Raw genomic sequence first — 15,927 nt, 5'->3', positions numbered from 1 at the left:
AGTTATGACAGAACAAATTCGGTCATAACTTCAAGGTGGCCAATTGAAACATTCACACCTAGCTCCAACAGACAAGAGTTCTTTCTCCCACCCTGGACCTTCCACAGATATATAAACCCAATTTTCCTAGTTCCCAACAGATCTCACAACTTTTGAGGATGCTTTCCATAGATGCAGGCAAAACATCAGGAGAGAATGATTCTAGATCTAGAACATGGCCATATAGCCCGAAAAACCTACAACAAAACCCAAAAACGTTTCTGCCCAAACAGCTGGTCTGCAGTCATCTGAACAGGCTTCCAAATTGATTGGTAATATGGATCCAGCTCTTCAAAGCTATGGGCATGAGCAGGGCTGGCTGGTGGCTTCTGGGCTAGTGAGAGTGTTAAGCCCTCTCTGGAGTTTAGTCTGAACACAGAACTCCCATGGCCAAAGAAAATACTGGAAGGGTTTGGTGAACATTGACCTTGAGTTTAGGAGTTGTAGTTCACTTACATCCAGAGTGCACTGTGGACTCAAACAATGTTAGATCTTGACCAAACTTGGCATGAATACTCAATATGCCCAAATATGAACACTGGTGAAGCTTGGTGAAAATAGACTTTGCCATTTGGGAGTTGTAGTTGCTGGGATTTATAGTTCACCTACAATCAGAGAATTATGAACTGCACTAATGATAGAATTGGGTGAAACCTCCCACACAGAACCCCCATGACCAACAGAAAATGTTGTGTTTTCTGATGGTCTTTGGCGACCCCTCCAAAAACCCCTCGCGACTCCTCCAGGGGTCCCGACCCCCAGGTTGAGAACCACTGTTCTAGAAGCATTCATTGTAAGTTATGACAGAACAAATTCGGTCATAACTTCAAGGTGGCCAATTGAAACATTCACACCTAGCTCCAACAGACAAGAGTTCTTTCTCCCATCTGTACCTGCCACAGATATATAAACCCAATTTTCCTAGTTTCCAACAGACTTCACAACCGCTGAGGATGCCTGCCATAGATGCAGGGGAAACGTCAGGAGAGAATGCTTCTCGAACATGGCCATATAGCCCGAAAAACCCACAACAACCCAGAAACGTTTCTGCCCAAAAGCTAGTCTGCAGCTTCCAAATTGATTGGTTATATGGATCCAGCCCTTCAAAGCTATGGGCATGAGCAGTGCTGGCTGGTGGCTTCTGGGTTAGTGAGAGTGTTAAGCCCACTCTGGAGTTTAGTCTGAACTTTATAGGAGTTGTCCAAAGTACTGAGCTCTATTTTAAGGGGGGAAATTTGGACGCCTTGGGTTTTTCCTTTAAAGTTCATATTAATCCCTGAGTGAGTTTGTGGCCCCATTGACATGGGTGGCTGCCTTTGGGTGGGAAGTATGCTCCATTCTTAGACTAGATGAAATTAAATGCCAATGTTTCCAATCCAACAGAGATGTGGGTAGCTATGGTACTCCAGGTATTGGACTGCCGCTTGCAGTATCTAGCTGGATTGCTGTGAGTTTTCCAGGCTGTATGGCCATGTTCCAGAAGCATTCTCTCCTGACATTTTACCTGCACCTAAGGTCTGTTAGAAACTAGGCAAGTGGGGTTTATATATCCGTGGAATGTCCGGGGTGGGAGGAAGAATTCTTGTCTGTTTGAGTCAGGTGTGAATGTTGCAATTGGCCACCTTGATTAGCATTTAATGGCCTTGCAGCTTCAAGGTCTGGTAGTTAACTGCCTGGGGGGATCCTTATTGTTTGAGAACACAGAAATACTGGACCACTCTAACAACTACCATATCAAACTACACAGAGAAGCCATTGAAATCCACAAGCCCGTTGACAATTTCAACAGAAAGGGGGAAACAATGAAAATGAACAAAATCTGGCTACCAGTATTTAAAAAACTCTGAAATCAGGACAGCAAAGAAAGAACATCATTTAAAAACAGGGGAATTCCAGACAAGAAACAATCAGGGCCAACTAATCACCTCCCAACAAAGAATTCCATCAGACAGGAAGCAGTGTAGTCATGCATGACAAAGGGCAGGACTGGTTGGCCCTTGCGGTCTCTTCCAATTATTCTATAACACAGTTTTATATAATCACAGTAGTGTTCATTTGATGTTGGCTATCAGCTATACAAACTTTCCCTACTTAAATACAATGTTGCATTTGTCCTGTTTTGCCCAACCTGGGAGCAAGATAAAACAAAGCAGGACTAGCAGCCAGAAACAATGGCTGCATTAGCCTTGGACAGACAACAGAGATACTCTGTACCAGGAGCTCACTGCTATTTAGAGCTGTTGCCTGTTGATACTAAGCCCTGGTTCATTGTGTTCTCTTTTGAACCAAAATCTACCATTATTTTGACACTTTTTATCTGGCAAGTTAGAATTCAGCTTTTAAACTCCTTGAAACCATTCTGCCATTTTGCATCACCTTGCTGCTTCGGTGGTGGTGGGCTGAGAACAACAAGGAGTCGTTGTTCTTCTTTGTGAGAATATACTCTTGAAGCGTTTTTTATCATGATTTGGAGATGCCACTTCCCACTTCTTAGCAAAACAACTCTGGCTTAGAGTTTTCTGCATGGCATCTTTTATTACAATGGGTCCTTGGTATTCACTGGCTTTGGTTCAGGACTCCTGTTTACTCAAATCCGTGGATGCTCAGATCCTGTTACATGCAATGCCATGGTAAAATGATGTCCCTTTTGGGTTTTTTTTTAATCAAGCCACGAATGGTCAAGTTTGTGGATGCAGAATCTGTGGCTGTGGAACATTGACTGTAACACAATGCAATCCTTCACAGAGCAAACTCCTTTTGATGAGTCAGCTGTTTACAGGCCACATCTCAACTGCTCCTTGCCCTGATCTGTCTGAATATTGTCCTATTTTATATCTAGGATAGTGTTGTTATCCAGGAGGACTATTTAATAGCACAATTCATCTTATCTATATCATGTAAGCTTTAATCTTCTGAGAACATAACTGGGCTGGAAACGACAGCTACTCAGTTCGCCGATTTTAGAATGCGCTCTTTTGAGAACGCTCTGGTTTAAGAAACTAAAAAAAAAATCAAATTAATGTTTAAAAAGTACATTTGAGTCTCTGTTGTGCTACTGAGCCAAATGCGGAAGAGACAAGGACCCAAAACAGTGAGCCAAATGCTAATCAAGGTGGGCAACTGCAACATTCATACTTGTCTCAAGCAGACGAGTTCTTTTTCTCACCCTAGACTTTCCACAGATATATAAACCTCATCTGCCTAGCTTCCAACAGACCCCTCAATCTCTGAAGATAAATGCCATAGATGTGGCCAAAACGTCGGGAGATAATGCTTCTGGAACATGGCCATACAGCCTGGAAAACTCACAGGGACCCAGTGTTTACTATTACAGTATCTTATTTCACACAGATGTTTTTCTTTGTGTTACTGATTATTTGTATCACACACTGGTTTCAGGATTCTGGGAGTTGCAGTCACTATAGTTCTAGACTTATGACATACAATTTAAAACCTCAGTGCTATTGCAGTGTTGCAAATCAAGCAAGACTCGTGGGTTTCGGAACACTGGCAGCAATTTCAGGGGCCACAAAAAGGGCATTTGGAATTTTTATGCCATCCATGGGCCGCATTATCCACTGCACTTGTCAATCTTTCTGCTACAAAATAAAAATAATTAGCCCACAAAGTCAATTTCTCTTGCAGTTTCATACTTAATGTTCAGTGTTCCTTGACAACAACTCAGTAAACAGGATGGTTTAGCAGATGAACTCTTCTTGCCTAAAAGTAGAAAGCCTGCAGTTTTTGATGTACATGCTGAATTTGTGGTACTTTGAACATGTCATAAGATGACAATAATTCTTGGTTTAGATAGAAAACGGTAAGAAAAGAGTATGACCAAATTACAGGTGAATTGGCTCAAACAGGGAAGCCAAGGGCTTGAACTTGCAAGACCTGAGCAGAATTGTTGATAACGGATTGCCTTGGAATTCACTTACTCATATGATCAGCATAAATTGAAATTATGGTGCTAGGGTTATTCTGGATATTGTAATCTAAAAAAATAACCATCCCAACTATAGTTCCTTCCAAAACCTTTGGATCACCTCCTCTCGCTTTCCCCTGGCCTTGTACTCTGGATCATTTTGTAAATGTTTGATGGAAACATCTTGGCAATCTGGTTATCATTCAGTCAGCAGATTTGCTGAAATGACCTTTGCTGAAGCATTTAAGGAAGAGAAAATTAGCAGAAGATAATTAGAAATCACAAAAGTTAGTTCTTTTTCCAAATAAGAGCTAGCAGTAAAGCTGATGGAAATAGGCAGAGCCAGCAAATAGTTTTTTCCTGGAATGCTAACAAAACTAGAATGGAAGAATAGGACTTTCCAGTATGAGAAGTGAATGTCTAAATGGCAATGCAAATAGTAATGAATTCTGGATTCTTGGGAGGGCTTTCAGATACTCAGTATGGTACAGTGGTTTGAGTGTTGGATACTACCGGAGACTAGGGCTCAAATCCAAGGGTGACCTTGGACAAGTCACACTCTGTCAACCTGAAAGGAAGTCAATATCAAATCTCCTCTAAACAAATCTTATTGAGGAAATCCTGTGATGGGTTCGCGTCAGGGTCACCATAAGTTGGAAAGAACTTGAAGGCACACACCAGCAAAGGACTTATTTTATTTACACAGCAGTCTTCACGCCATGGCAAATCAATTTAAAAAAATACCTCATTTCTGAGATTCCCTGGAGATCTGCTGCTCAAACACATAAAGACCCCCTACTCTCCAAATGGATGCCTGCAAGCTTGTTTAAGTTAACTTTCTGGATTATGGCCAGAATATGTCAAGGCAGAGTAGGAATCTTTAAGAACAAGCACAGAATCACAAAGTGGCTGGAACAGCTTTGGGTAATTTAACAGTCTGCTAACTCTATTAAGCTGTTGTTCCCAAAACAGACACACATAGAGAGGAAGTGCAATTATTGCCAATTTTATCAGGGTTCCAACTTGTAATTTTCTCAAGGTTGTAAATGACGATTCCCATAAAGAAAGACCTGAGCCAAATGCCAGCATATATTGTAACACACTATTCTGGTTCCCTAAATAACAAAGAAAAGGAAAATATTATTTGCCAAAAAGAGGAGGGCTGGCTCCCTTATTTGTTAGAGAGAAAGTCACTTCAGGTAGCTGAATCATGAAAAGATAGAAAATTGCTCATTATTTACCATTTATTTTGTTGTACTTTTTCTGCCAAAGATACAGATTGTTGAATTGTTTGCATCATGTTCCAAAATAACTTTGCACTTTTTAAATATGAGGTTGAACTTGTGTGAGGGTATCATGTGTAAATAATGTTGTTGTTGCGTGCCCTGTACATAACACGTTGTCTTATCACACCATGGGAAGGGGAGAGACTTTCACTCCCAAACTCCAAACTTTTCATTGTATATCATGTAGCCCCTCCAAATATGATTTATCACACCATCCTGTACTCCCATTACAATCATGTTATTTAAGCAAACAATAATAATACACTTTATTTATATTCTGCTTTATCTCTTCGGAGGGACTTAGAGTGGATTACAGTAAACATTTAGGGCAAACATTCAGTTCCTTTTTTACACAGTGAACAACAACAACATACAACACAGAGACAAAGGTAAAGGCTTTCCCCTTTCATCTCCGGCATCTGGAGGCAATGTCAACTCCGGCCATGGGGAAGTGCTCTTGTTCCATTTTTCCATGCTGAGGAGCTTGTCCATATACATCTCCAATCATGTTGCCGGCATGTCTGCATGGGATGTCCTTTTACCTTCCCACTGAGGCAGTACCTATTGATCTACTTGCATTGCATGCTTTTGAACTGCTAGGTTGACAGAAGCTAGGGCTAACAGCAGGAGCTCACCCTGACTCATGGTTTTGAACTGCCAACCCTCTGGTCAGCAGATTTCCTGCAGCTAGCAGTTTAATAACATTATTGAAACAATCACTTTCACATCTGACATGATTGTGCAATGCTGGCAATGTGTTGATACAAATTCCTGTGATCAGCTTTTCACACAGCCTTGCTTCCATCTGCATTTGGAATGCCCAGTACATGAACCTTGCTTCCACCACCCCCATTATTATTTTTTCTTCGCTCCATTTTGCCACAATCTTGCAGTTTCAGAGACCTCATAAATTCTTCCTTCACTTCACAATGTTACGACTGTAACAGGACTTTATTGCACGAGGAAGAGTAGTAGAAGAACAACAATATTGAATTTATTGACTGGATTTCCCTATTAATAAAAACAAATATTCTAACTGTAATTTGAGCACAACGCAACTATGGGAGAGCAACAAAACTGTGTAGTAAGCTCCTTCCAAATACATTTTTATCCTGCCTTAAGTGAGCTTCAGCCTCCCAACTACTCTAGCCAATGCTAAAAGATATTGGCAGTTGTAATGCAGCTACACCAATAGAACATTACATTGTTTACCCTGACACACAGTGGTTTTCAACCTGTAGGTCCCCAGGTGTTTTTGCTTACAACTCCCAGAAATCCCAGGCTGGATAGAAGGAGCTGGAAGGAAAGAATATTGGTATTAACAGGAAACCAGCTGGTAGCAGAGCAAATTGTTTTGAAAGATGTAATGCACATCAAGCATCTAAGAGGAAAGACAACCTCCACAATCACTAGCTGAGATCCAGTCTAATCTGGCAGAGATTGTTACAGATTGTTACAGGTCTCTGACATGGAACAACATAACATGAACCTTTGCTCAGAGAGGTATGAAGCAGTTCAGTTCAGGTGACCTACAAAGGCATTTGCCAGAAACTTCCAGTGGATAACAACTCCTCAATAATCATTTATTTACAAAGAATAGCATGTCGCCCTAATTCTCTACCAAATTATAGAAAAAAATAAAACACGGAAAGCTACAGAAAGGCATGTGTTCTCTGTCTTTTCCTGTCTGGGGAAAGCCATTTTTTTGAATATAGTGACTTCACATAATTCAAGTAAAGAAAAGTATGTGCGTGTGACATTCTTCACCTTGATCTTTAATAGAGGCTGGGAAAGTAGCTCTTTGGGGACTACTACGCAGAATCCCCAACTACATTGCTGGCCTGAGGATTCCAGGAATTGTAGTCCAAAACTACATTTTTTCCAAGCTCTATATATAGGTCAACCTTGCTTTGTATGCAGGAGGTCCCAGTTTCCACCTCTGACATATTTAGATATTGGGAGAGGCCCTTATGTGATTCAATATAGATAATATTGAATTAGATAAGTTTAAGAGGTTCCAATGCCATGTTTCTAATATTACTTATATAACAGAACAGACATGACTTTAATCAATTGGAATTTGATAATGACATTGGTACTTTACTGACAACATTTGTTCAACTGATAAAGGTTATTGAGGCCTTGCTCATACATTACATAATTTATTTTGCAAAAGTATTATTTAGACCATGCGAATACAAGCAGTTTTTTCATGGTGGAAAGAGTCCCCTTTGACTTTACATTGCTTGGAGTCGGCTTCAAATATTCAAGTCACGACACAAAGAAACAGCAGTTGAAAGCTGCAGGACATGCAACCCAAAACCATCATCCTCATGACAGCTCTTCTACACAACACAATTGTAGCATTCTAATTACACTTTGTCCCACATGGTGACATTCTGTGGAAATCTGGGATTTGCAGTTTAGGGAGGCATAATGAGAAGACAGGAAAGCTTGGAGAAGACAATGATGCTGGGGGGAAATGAAGGTAAAAGGAAGAGGGGCAGAACAAGGGCAAGATGGATGGATGATATCCTTGAAGTGACTAGCTTGACTCTAAAGGGGTGGCCACGGCCAACAGGAAGTTCTAGCATGGGCTGGTCCATGAGGTTATTGAGAGTTGGAAGTGACTGAAAAAAACAACAAAATTTAGCATTCTAACCCAGAGAGCTCTAGTGCAACATCCAAGTACAACTCTGGGATTCTGCTGAATATTCCCAGGACAGTTAAAGTGGAACCATTGTGTTGTAACTGAGTAATGTGAAAGGGTCTCATCTGGAGGATTCTACAAATTGCTATCCAAAAACAAGAAACTTTGCCAAGATTTGTCTATCATAAGCCCCTGCAAAGCTATAAATTACCTATTACTGGTGAAACTGAATATGTGCCAATGTACTGTCCTGCTGGCATGTGGGGGGGGGGGGGGGAGGGGGGCAGTATTTTGACAAAGCTGTTTTTGTCCTTGAACACAAGGCTGGATTCTTCTAAGAAGAGCAATTCATATATTTCAGGCTGTACCTTGGATTGGTGATACTGCTTGACTCTGGCTTTTGGAATGTATTGGTATCAAGCAACTTCATTTTCTTTTCTTCTTTTTCAATCACTTATTTTACTCTGTATCAGCACACAAGGGGAAAGAGTCAGTTATTCTCGAAGGTGCTGCATGACTTATTTATTCACCCCTATTTTCCTATTTCCCCTCTTTTTTTACTACCTTGAAGACAAAGTTGAAGGTTTTTTGACCCCAGGCACCCCTGTTTCTCTGTTCCATTTTCCTCCCACATCATTTCTTCTCACAGGAAGTTTGGCAACAATTCAGAGCTGCAGAATCAGCAGAAACTATGTCCTGTTTTTCCTTGTGTTTCTAGTTGGCAAAAGTTCAAAGCAGTGAATGCAGATTTATACTTGTTAAAACTCAGTTATATTCTTGAGCCGTTCGTTCTCCAAACTCTTAATGTTAAACACTGAGAAATGAGTAATAATTTTATTAACAAGGTAACCCATAACTACTACTGGCTTTCCCTTTTCTTTGTGGTATAAGGAGTAAAACTAGTCCAACCAGAAAAACCTTGTGAAAAACAGAAAAACTTGAAGCAAAGGGCCCCAAACAAAGGGAACATGTTCTACAGAGAACAACCCAAGATCATTTTTCTACCTAGAGCAAAAGGATAGAATCATAGAATTTTAGAAACAAAGTTGGGAGAGACCATAGTCTACATCCTCAAGACTTAAGTTACAAAGGTTTATGCTACCAGCATCTTTGTTTCAGTTACTCTCAAAGGAGATACAAGATCCTTTTACAGATCAATATGCCAGGCTAACATAGCTATGTCTTTCAATTCTACACACATACACACACACACACCTGCAAGGTATGGCACTATGTCTATTCATTTTAAATTTCCATCTATGCATATTAACTAGCCCAAGCAAATACTATACAAATATTATTACCAATGTGTTTTCCTAGGACAGGAACAATATGTCCGTGGTAACCATAATCACTTGAGCAGAACAACTATGTACAAGGGCAAAGCGAACCAGATCATGTAATCTGCTAAGTGTCTATCAGGAACCTTTACCTACTATTATTTTCCCCTGCCACATTGTTTGCAGCATGTTAGGAAAAATGACTAGGTAATGTATCCAGAAAGTCATGACCAGCAACAAACAAGGGTTGTGGTTGTTGAGAAATTAGCTCAGGAAAAGTGTGGGGGTGGGGATCTATAATTCTATTGTATTCTAAAATATTTTAGAATTCCTCCAAATGGTCTTTAAAAATCTTTGAATATATTAGTATTGCTTTTTGAAAAACCCTTTAAATGCTCAAATATAAAATAAGATATATTCTCTGTCAGGGGCACACAGAAGGCTGGGCAGCTTGGAAGGCACTGAACAGACTGTGCTCTGGCACCACGAGATGTAGAACTAACCTTAAGAAATGGGACTTCAAAGTGATTCTACAACATTGGAGTGCGGAGAAGAGCAAACCACAAACCACTTACTACAATGTGGTCTGAGCCTGCCACATGCACAGTGGAGGACCTTCTTACAGCAACACCAGAGGCACTCGAAGTGGCCAGCTTCTAGCCAAAGGAAATTTATTATAATGCCAAGTTTTTAACTTTGTTTGTGGTTTTTCTATACATTATAACTATATCCTCAACTCGCCTCTGACATGATAAATAAATAAATAAATAAATAAATAAATAAATAAATAAATAGGGATGACCAATTCTTAGAGGAGTCCTTGGAGCATCCACATATCCATCACATCTCCCTGAAAACATTTATAACATTTACTTGTTATATGCTTTCAGTAGGGGAAAATGATAAAGATACACTGGAATTTAAGTAATCATGTGATAAGGTTCTCTGAAAGAAGTGTGTAGCAAAATATATTTTGCAAAAGTACAATTTCAGCTGCAACAGATATTCCTGGCACTCTGTTTTGCTGAAGTTTAGATTTCATCCAAATAGTCAAAAAAGTCACAAATTGTTCCTGCTCCATGCTAAGTAAGCTGCCCTGTATCAAAACACTTTGGCCTTGAAAGAGGAAGTTAACCCTGTGGTAGGAAAGAAATGATACAGAAATTATAAAGGGTGAACATACGAATCCAAATACATACCTAAAACAGCAAATCTCTTTAGATACAGAGGCAAAAAGCACACATGCTCAGGCACACACACACACCAGATAAAAGATAAATTTGCTCTTGTAAACAATTTTGCAATCATTTACCACCTGCCCCATGTTTGGTTGAATACATGTAGAAGCCTGTTTCTCCACACCAAGCAATGCATAGCAACTTGAGATGTGATTGAGCTTAGCATTGCATTTCTTTAGTTCTAAAACACACTATACACACACATACACACACACGGGTGGATCAAATATTTTTTCTCCTGGGTCATAAAAACACTATAAATGAACATAAGACAGAAGCTGCTACAGATCATAGCCTGAATTATCCTCTATGCCAGAGGTCTTCAAACTTTTTAAACTGAGGGCCAGGTCACAGTTCCTCAAAATGTTGGAGGGCTGAATTATAATTTGAAAAAAGCATGAATGAATTTTTATGCACACTGCACATATCTTATCTGTAGTGCAAAAAAAAACAACACTTAAAAGCAATACAATAATTAAAATGAAGAACTTACTGGTATTTCAATGGGAAGTGTGGGCCTGCTTTTGGCTGATGAGATAGGATTATTGTTGTTGTGTGATTTCAAGTAATTTCAGACTTAGGTTGACCCTGTGAGAGGGCCGGGTAAATGACCTTGGAGGGCCGTATCCGGCCCTCGGGCCTTAGTTTGAGGACCCCTGCTCTACACAAAACTACCATTCAACATAGTTACCATCAATTTGTACACATTTGCTCCATTGTTTAACCCAAGCATCAAAACCATTTTGAAAAAAAATAGACTTTTGCTTTGTGACCCACGATTTTAAACCTGTTTTAACATCATTCAAGTCACTGAATCTGAAACCACGTAGGTTGTTCTTCAGAGGACCTCTGGCTACTCTGTGTAGTCTAACACTGAATGAAACCTAGAGCAGCCTACAAACTCTGCAAACTCTGATAACACTGACTTTAGATATTTTAGTTTCTCAACACTTGGTTCCTGGCTGACTCTCAGATTCACTTCCAACCCTTTTAATGAGTTTAGGAAAGTTAATTTTTGACTATTACCCCTGAACTGCAGCTTGAAAGGCCAAAGCAGCTTCTAAAAAGCTGTACTCCAAAAAATGCAACTTGCTTGAGTCTCTTTTACTCCCAGTTTATAATCTAGGACAGGAATGGATAACCAAATTCCTCCAAGTCCTTTACTCATTGGCTTCCGAGCTATATACACACATATATATTGAACTCAAATACCTGGTTTCCTTTGCAGTCCCTTCTAAAATGAAAAAAAAAACCCTGATGTCATATCACTTCCTGACGTGAGGAGCCGTGGTGGCGCAGTGGGTTAAACTCTTGTGCTGACTGAACTGCTGACCTGAAGGTTGGCGGTTTGAATCAACGAGATGGGCTGAGCTCTCGTCTGTCAGCTCTAGCTTGCAGGGACATGAGAGAAGCCTGTCAGCAGGATGGTAACCATTCAGGCATTCCCTGGGCAACATCTATGCAGATGGCTAATTCTCTCACACCAGAAGCGACTTGCAGTTTCTCAATTTGCTTCTGACATGATTAAAAAAACTTCCTGACACTATTTTGAGAAAACCTAACTATTTAGAGATAATACGGGGCTTGAGATGTGTGGGAGTAGGGTTTCTGTATTCATATTGAGAGGATTTCTATGTAAGTTGGGAAAAAATACAGTATTTAAAAATATATGGAGGTTTCATGAGAAAGAAAGCTTTGCAAGGCTCCCTTTCAATACTATTTATGCCCCTGAAATGAGAATATGGTGACATCAGACACATTTTATGTAAATTGTTTACTGACATATCTCAACTGCCATGTGTAGTGGTAAGATTTTGTGTATCAGTTTCACAAGATGTTGGAGAGTATTGTAAAAATTTCAGCAGAATCTTGATCTTTATTTACTGGGAAAGGAGGAAGAGCAATCAGAAAGGCAACATAGAAGAATTCTACAATATTGATTATACTCATGAGGCTTCTCTGTGCACAGAAATGGAAATAAATTCTGAAGCAGAATGAACATGCTAAGTTGATTAAATTGGCAATGTTGATTAATCTTTGGTTAATTTTAAGGAAGATTTGACAGAAGATAAGTAGCAAATTGTTTATAGTAAAAATGTAACCAGAATACCATATGGGTTATAAGCCAGAAGGGAAGTTATTTGTAGTTTGTAGGTTTTAATATATAGATGTTGTTTTGGTAGTGTATTTTTATTATTTGTTGTTAGAGAAAAAGAGAGTGTGCTGTGTTTAGTAAATAATAAGAGTTAAAGGAAGACTGCAGCTGCAACAATTTCTTCACAACTTCCAAAAGATACATGGCCCTTGCACTCCTTTGCGTTAAGGGTGATTTTAAAGTGGGAGAGAAAAAGTCCTGATACCACAAACAACTTCAACTGCAGTTAGCATACTGATATGCTTTGCCTCAAGGGGGCAGTTCAAGATCACAGAATGATGAGTGTTGCCCAAACGTTATTTACTCAAAATTAAGCTGTACTACATTATATGGCTTTTTTTCTCACAGACGATTCCAGCCTTGTCACAAATAAGTCTCTTATTTGCATGCTCAATCAAAGCAAGCTGCCTGCAAGTGCAGAATGCTAACTAATTCCATTTCTTTTGTTGGAATCCAAGCTATTTTGTAGGGTTGCCAGGCTTTCAAAATAGAAAAAGGGGATGCTAAAAAAACAACATCATGACACAGGGAGACACCGCATAGGCTTAGCTAGCATGTGACTACAGATAGATATACACTTATCTGATATACTTGGAACAATGCGCAATGAGCATTGGATTACGTGTTTAATGCTTCATGTACTGTTTTTAAATGTCTTAATTGTTTTAATGTACTTTTAAATTTTATTTTAATATTTATTTAAATGTACATTGTGTTTTAGGGCATCGAATTGTTGCCGGTATGTAAAGCCGCCTTGAATCCCCTCTGGGGTGGGAAAGGCAGGGTAGAAATGTTGTAAATAATTTTGTTACACACGCGCACACATATTTATTAGCGATTTCCCTCCCCACCCCACCCCCGCCCGCTCTCCCGGTGCATCATTTCTACACATGGGAAAAAAGCTCCAAGGGTATACTAGAGACCGGGTAAGTTTTTTTAAACTTTTCAAAAGGGTCTGGGGGCTTCAGGGGAGGAGGGTAGAGCCTCCAGACGTTCTCCTGGGCTAGTCTCAGGAGAACGTCTGGACACCCACCCCAAAAAGCACGCACTTTCTGGGGGGGGGGGGATGTGAACAGGCCCCCAGGAAAATCCGCGTTTGTTAAATGCAGATTTGGTGATAGTATGATTGCTGGGTCTGGAAGCTTCAAGTGTTACACACATTCCGCAACAGCGGTTGTGAATAAGAGAAGGGACCACATGGTCCAAAGAGAAAGGAGGGGAGGGTTAGGATAAGGTTTAGGGTTAGGGTTAGGGTAAGGGTTAGAGGTTAGGCTTAGGGTTCCAGTATGAGTTTTACCATTAAAGAACTCTTACATTCCTTCTATAATATATGTGTTCTATTCTGCGTTGCGCAAACAGCGCTCTCGAAGGAGCAAAGCAGAAGCAGCATAACGCTCGGAGCTCACGGACGCAGCTATCATACTATTATCGCAGATTTTCCTGGGGTAACAGGCTGTCTGGATCCACCCCCAGGCAGGATGCAGCCAGACCTTGAAACTGCAAGGCCATTAAATGCTAATCAAGGTGGCAAATTGCAACATTCACACTTGACTCAACCAGACAAGTTATTTCTCCCACCCCGGACATTATTCTACAGATATATAAACCCCACTTGCTTAGTTTCCAATAGACCTCGGTAATAGTATGATAGCTGGGTCCGGAGGCTCCGAGCATTAGGGAGATGCCGCATCACTCCTTCGGGAGCACTGCGCAAGAGAGACTTAGCTAATGCAAGCCAGGCTGGAGGCAGATAAGATAGAAGGAGTGTAAGAGTTCTTTAATGGTGAAACCCTAACCCTTACCCTAAACCTGAACCGTACCGTAACCCTAAGCCTCTTATCCAAACTCTTAGCCTAAACCCTAAACCTCCCAACAAGACCGAGGTCCTCCATGTCAGTCGTTTGTCTGAGCAGGGTTTTGGGTGGCAACCTGTGCTGGACGATGGGGTTGCACTCCCCCTGAAGTCATAGGTCTGCAGCTTGGGGGTCCTCCTGGATTCAGCATTGACGCTTTGATGCGCAGGTGTCTGCAGTGGCCAGGAGGGCTTTAGCACAGCTGCGACCATATCTCATGAAGACTGACTTGACCATGGTGAACCACCCCTTAGTTTCCTCTAGACTGGATTATTGCAATGCACTCTACGTGGGGCTACCCTTGAAGACGGCCCGGAAACTCCAAATGGTTCTATGCTCAGCAGCCAGATTAATAATTGGAGCGAATTACAGATGTGTGCTTTTCATCTTAAGTACAGACAAGCATCCCGAGCCCTGAGGATTACCTGGGAAGGAATCCCACTGAAGCATTGCAGCGCACCCAAATACCTGGGAGTTACCCTGGACCGTGCTCTGACCTACAAGAAGCACTGCCTGAATATCAAGCAAAAGGTGGGTGCTAGAAACGATATCATACGAAAGCTGACTGGCACAACCTGGGGATCACAACCAGATACAGTAATGACATCTGCCCTTGCACTTTGCTACTCTGCTGCTAAGTATGCATGCCCAGTGTGGAACACATCTCATCACACTAAAACAGTGGATGTGGCTCTTAGTTATACATGCCGCATTATCATGGGGTGTCTACACCCTACACCACTGGAGAAATTACACTGCTTAGCTGGTATTGCAACACCTGACATCCGCCGGGAAGTAGCAGCCAATACTGAAAGGACCAAGGCAGTGACATCTCTGGCCCACCCCATTTGGGTATCAGCCAGCACACCAACGACTCAAATCTTGAAGTAGTTTTCTAAGATCTACAGAGGCACTCGCTGGAACACCTCAGCAAGCGAGAGTCCAAAAGTGGCAGACTCAAACCCAGAACCTCAACCAATGGCTGATACCAGATGAGAGACTCCCTCCTGGGCACACAGAGGACTGGGCGACTTGGAAGGCGCTGAACAGACTGTGCTCTGGCACCACGAGATGCAGAGCCAATCTTAAGAAATGGGGCTACAAAGTGGAATCCACGGCATGCGAGTGTGGAGAAGAACAAACCACAGACCGCCCGCTGCAATGCACATGACCCCTGTCACATGCACAATGGGGGACCTTCTTGCAGCAACACCAGAAGCACTCCAAGTGGCCAGATACTGGTCAAAGGACATTTAATCCACTACCAAACTCACAAATTTTGTATTTTGTCTGTTTGTTTGCTTTGTTCTGTTAGAAACGTAATATAATTTGACTGGTTGCCCTGACACGACAAATAAATACGTGGGGCTACCCTTGAAGATGGCCCGGAAACTCCAACTGGTTCAACGCTCAGCAGTCAGATGGGGCGAATTACAGGGAGCGGTCAACTCCCCTGTTTAAGGAGCTCCATTGGCTGTCGTTTATTTTCTGGTCCCAATTC

Source organism: Anolis sagrei, chromosome 2, assembly GCF_037176765.1.
Source record: "Anolis sagrei isolate rAnoSag1 chromosome 2, rAnoSag1.mat, whole genome shotgun sequence".
In the NCBI taxonomy this organism is placed as follows: domain Eukaryota; kingdom Metazoa; phylum Chordata; class Lepidosauria; order Squamata; family Dactyloidae; genus Anolis; species Anolis sagrei.
The sequence above is the reverse complement of the archived record's forward strand: the minus strand, read 5'-3'. Positions refer to the sequence as shown.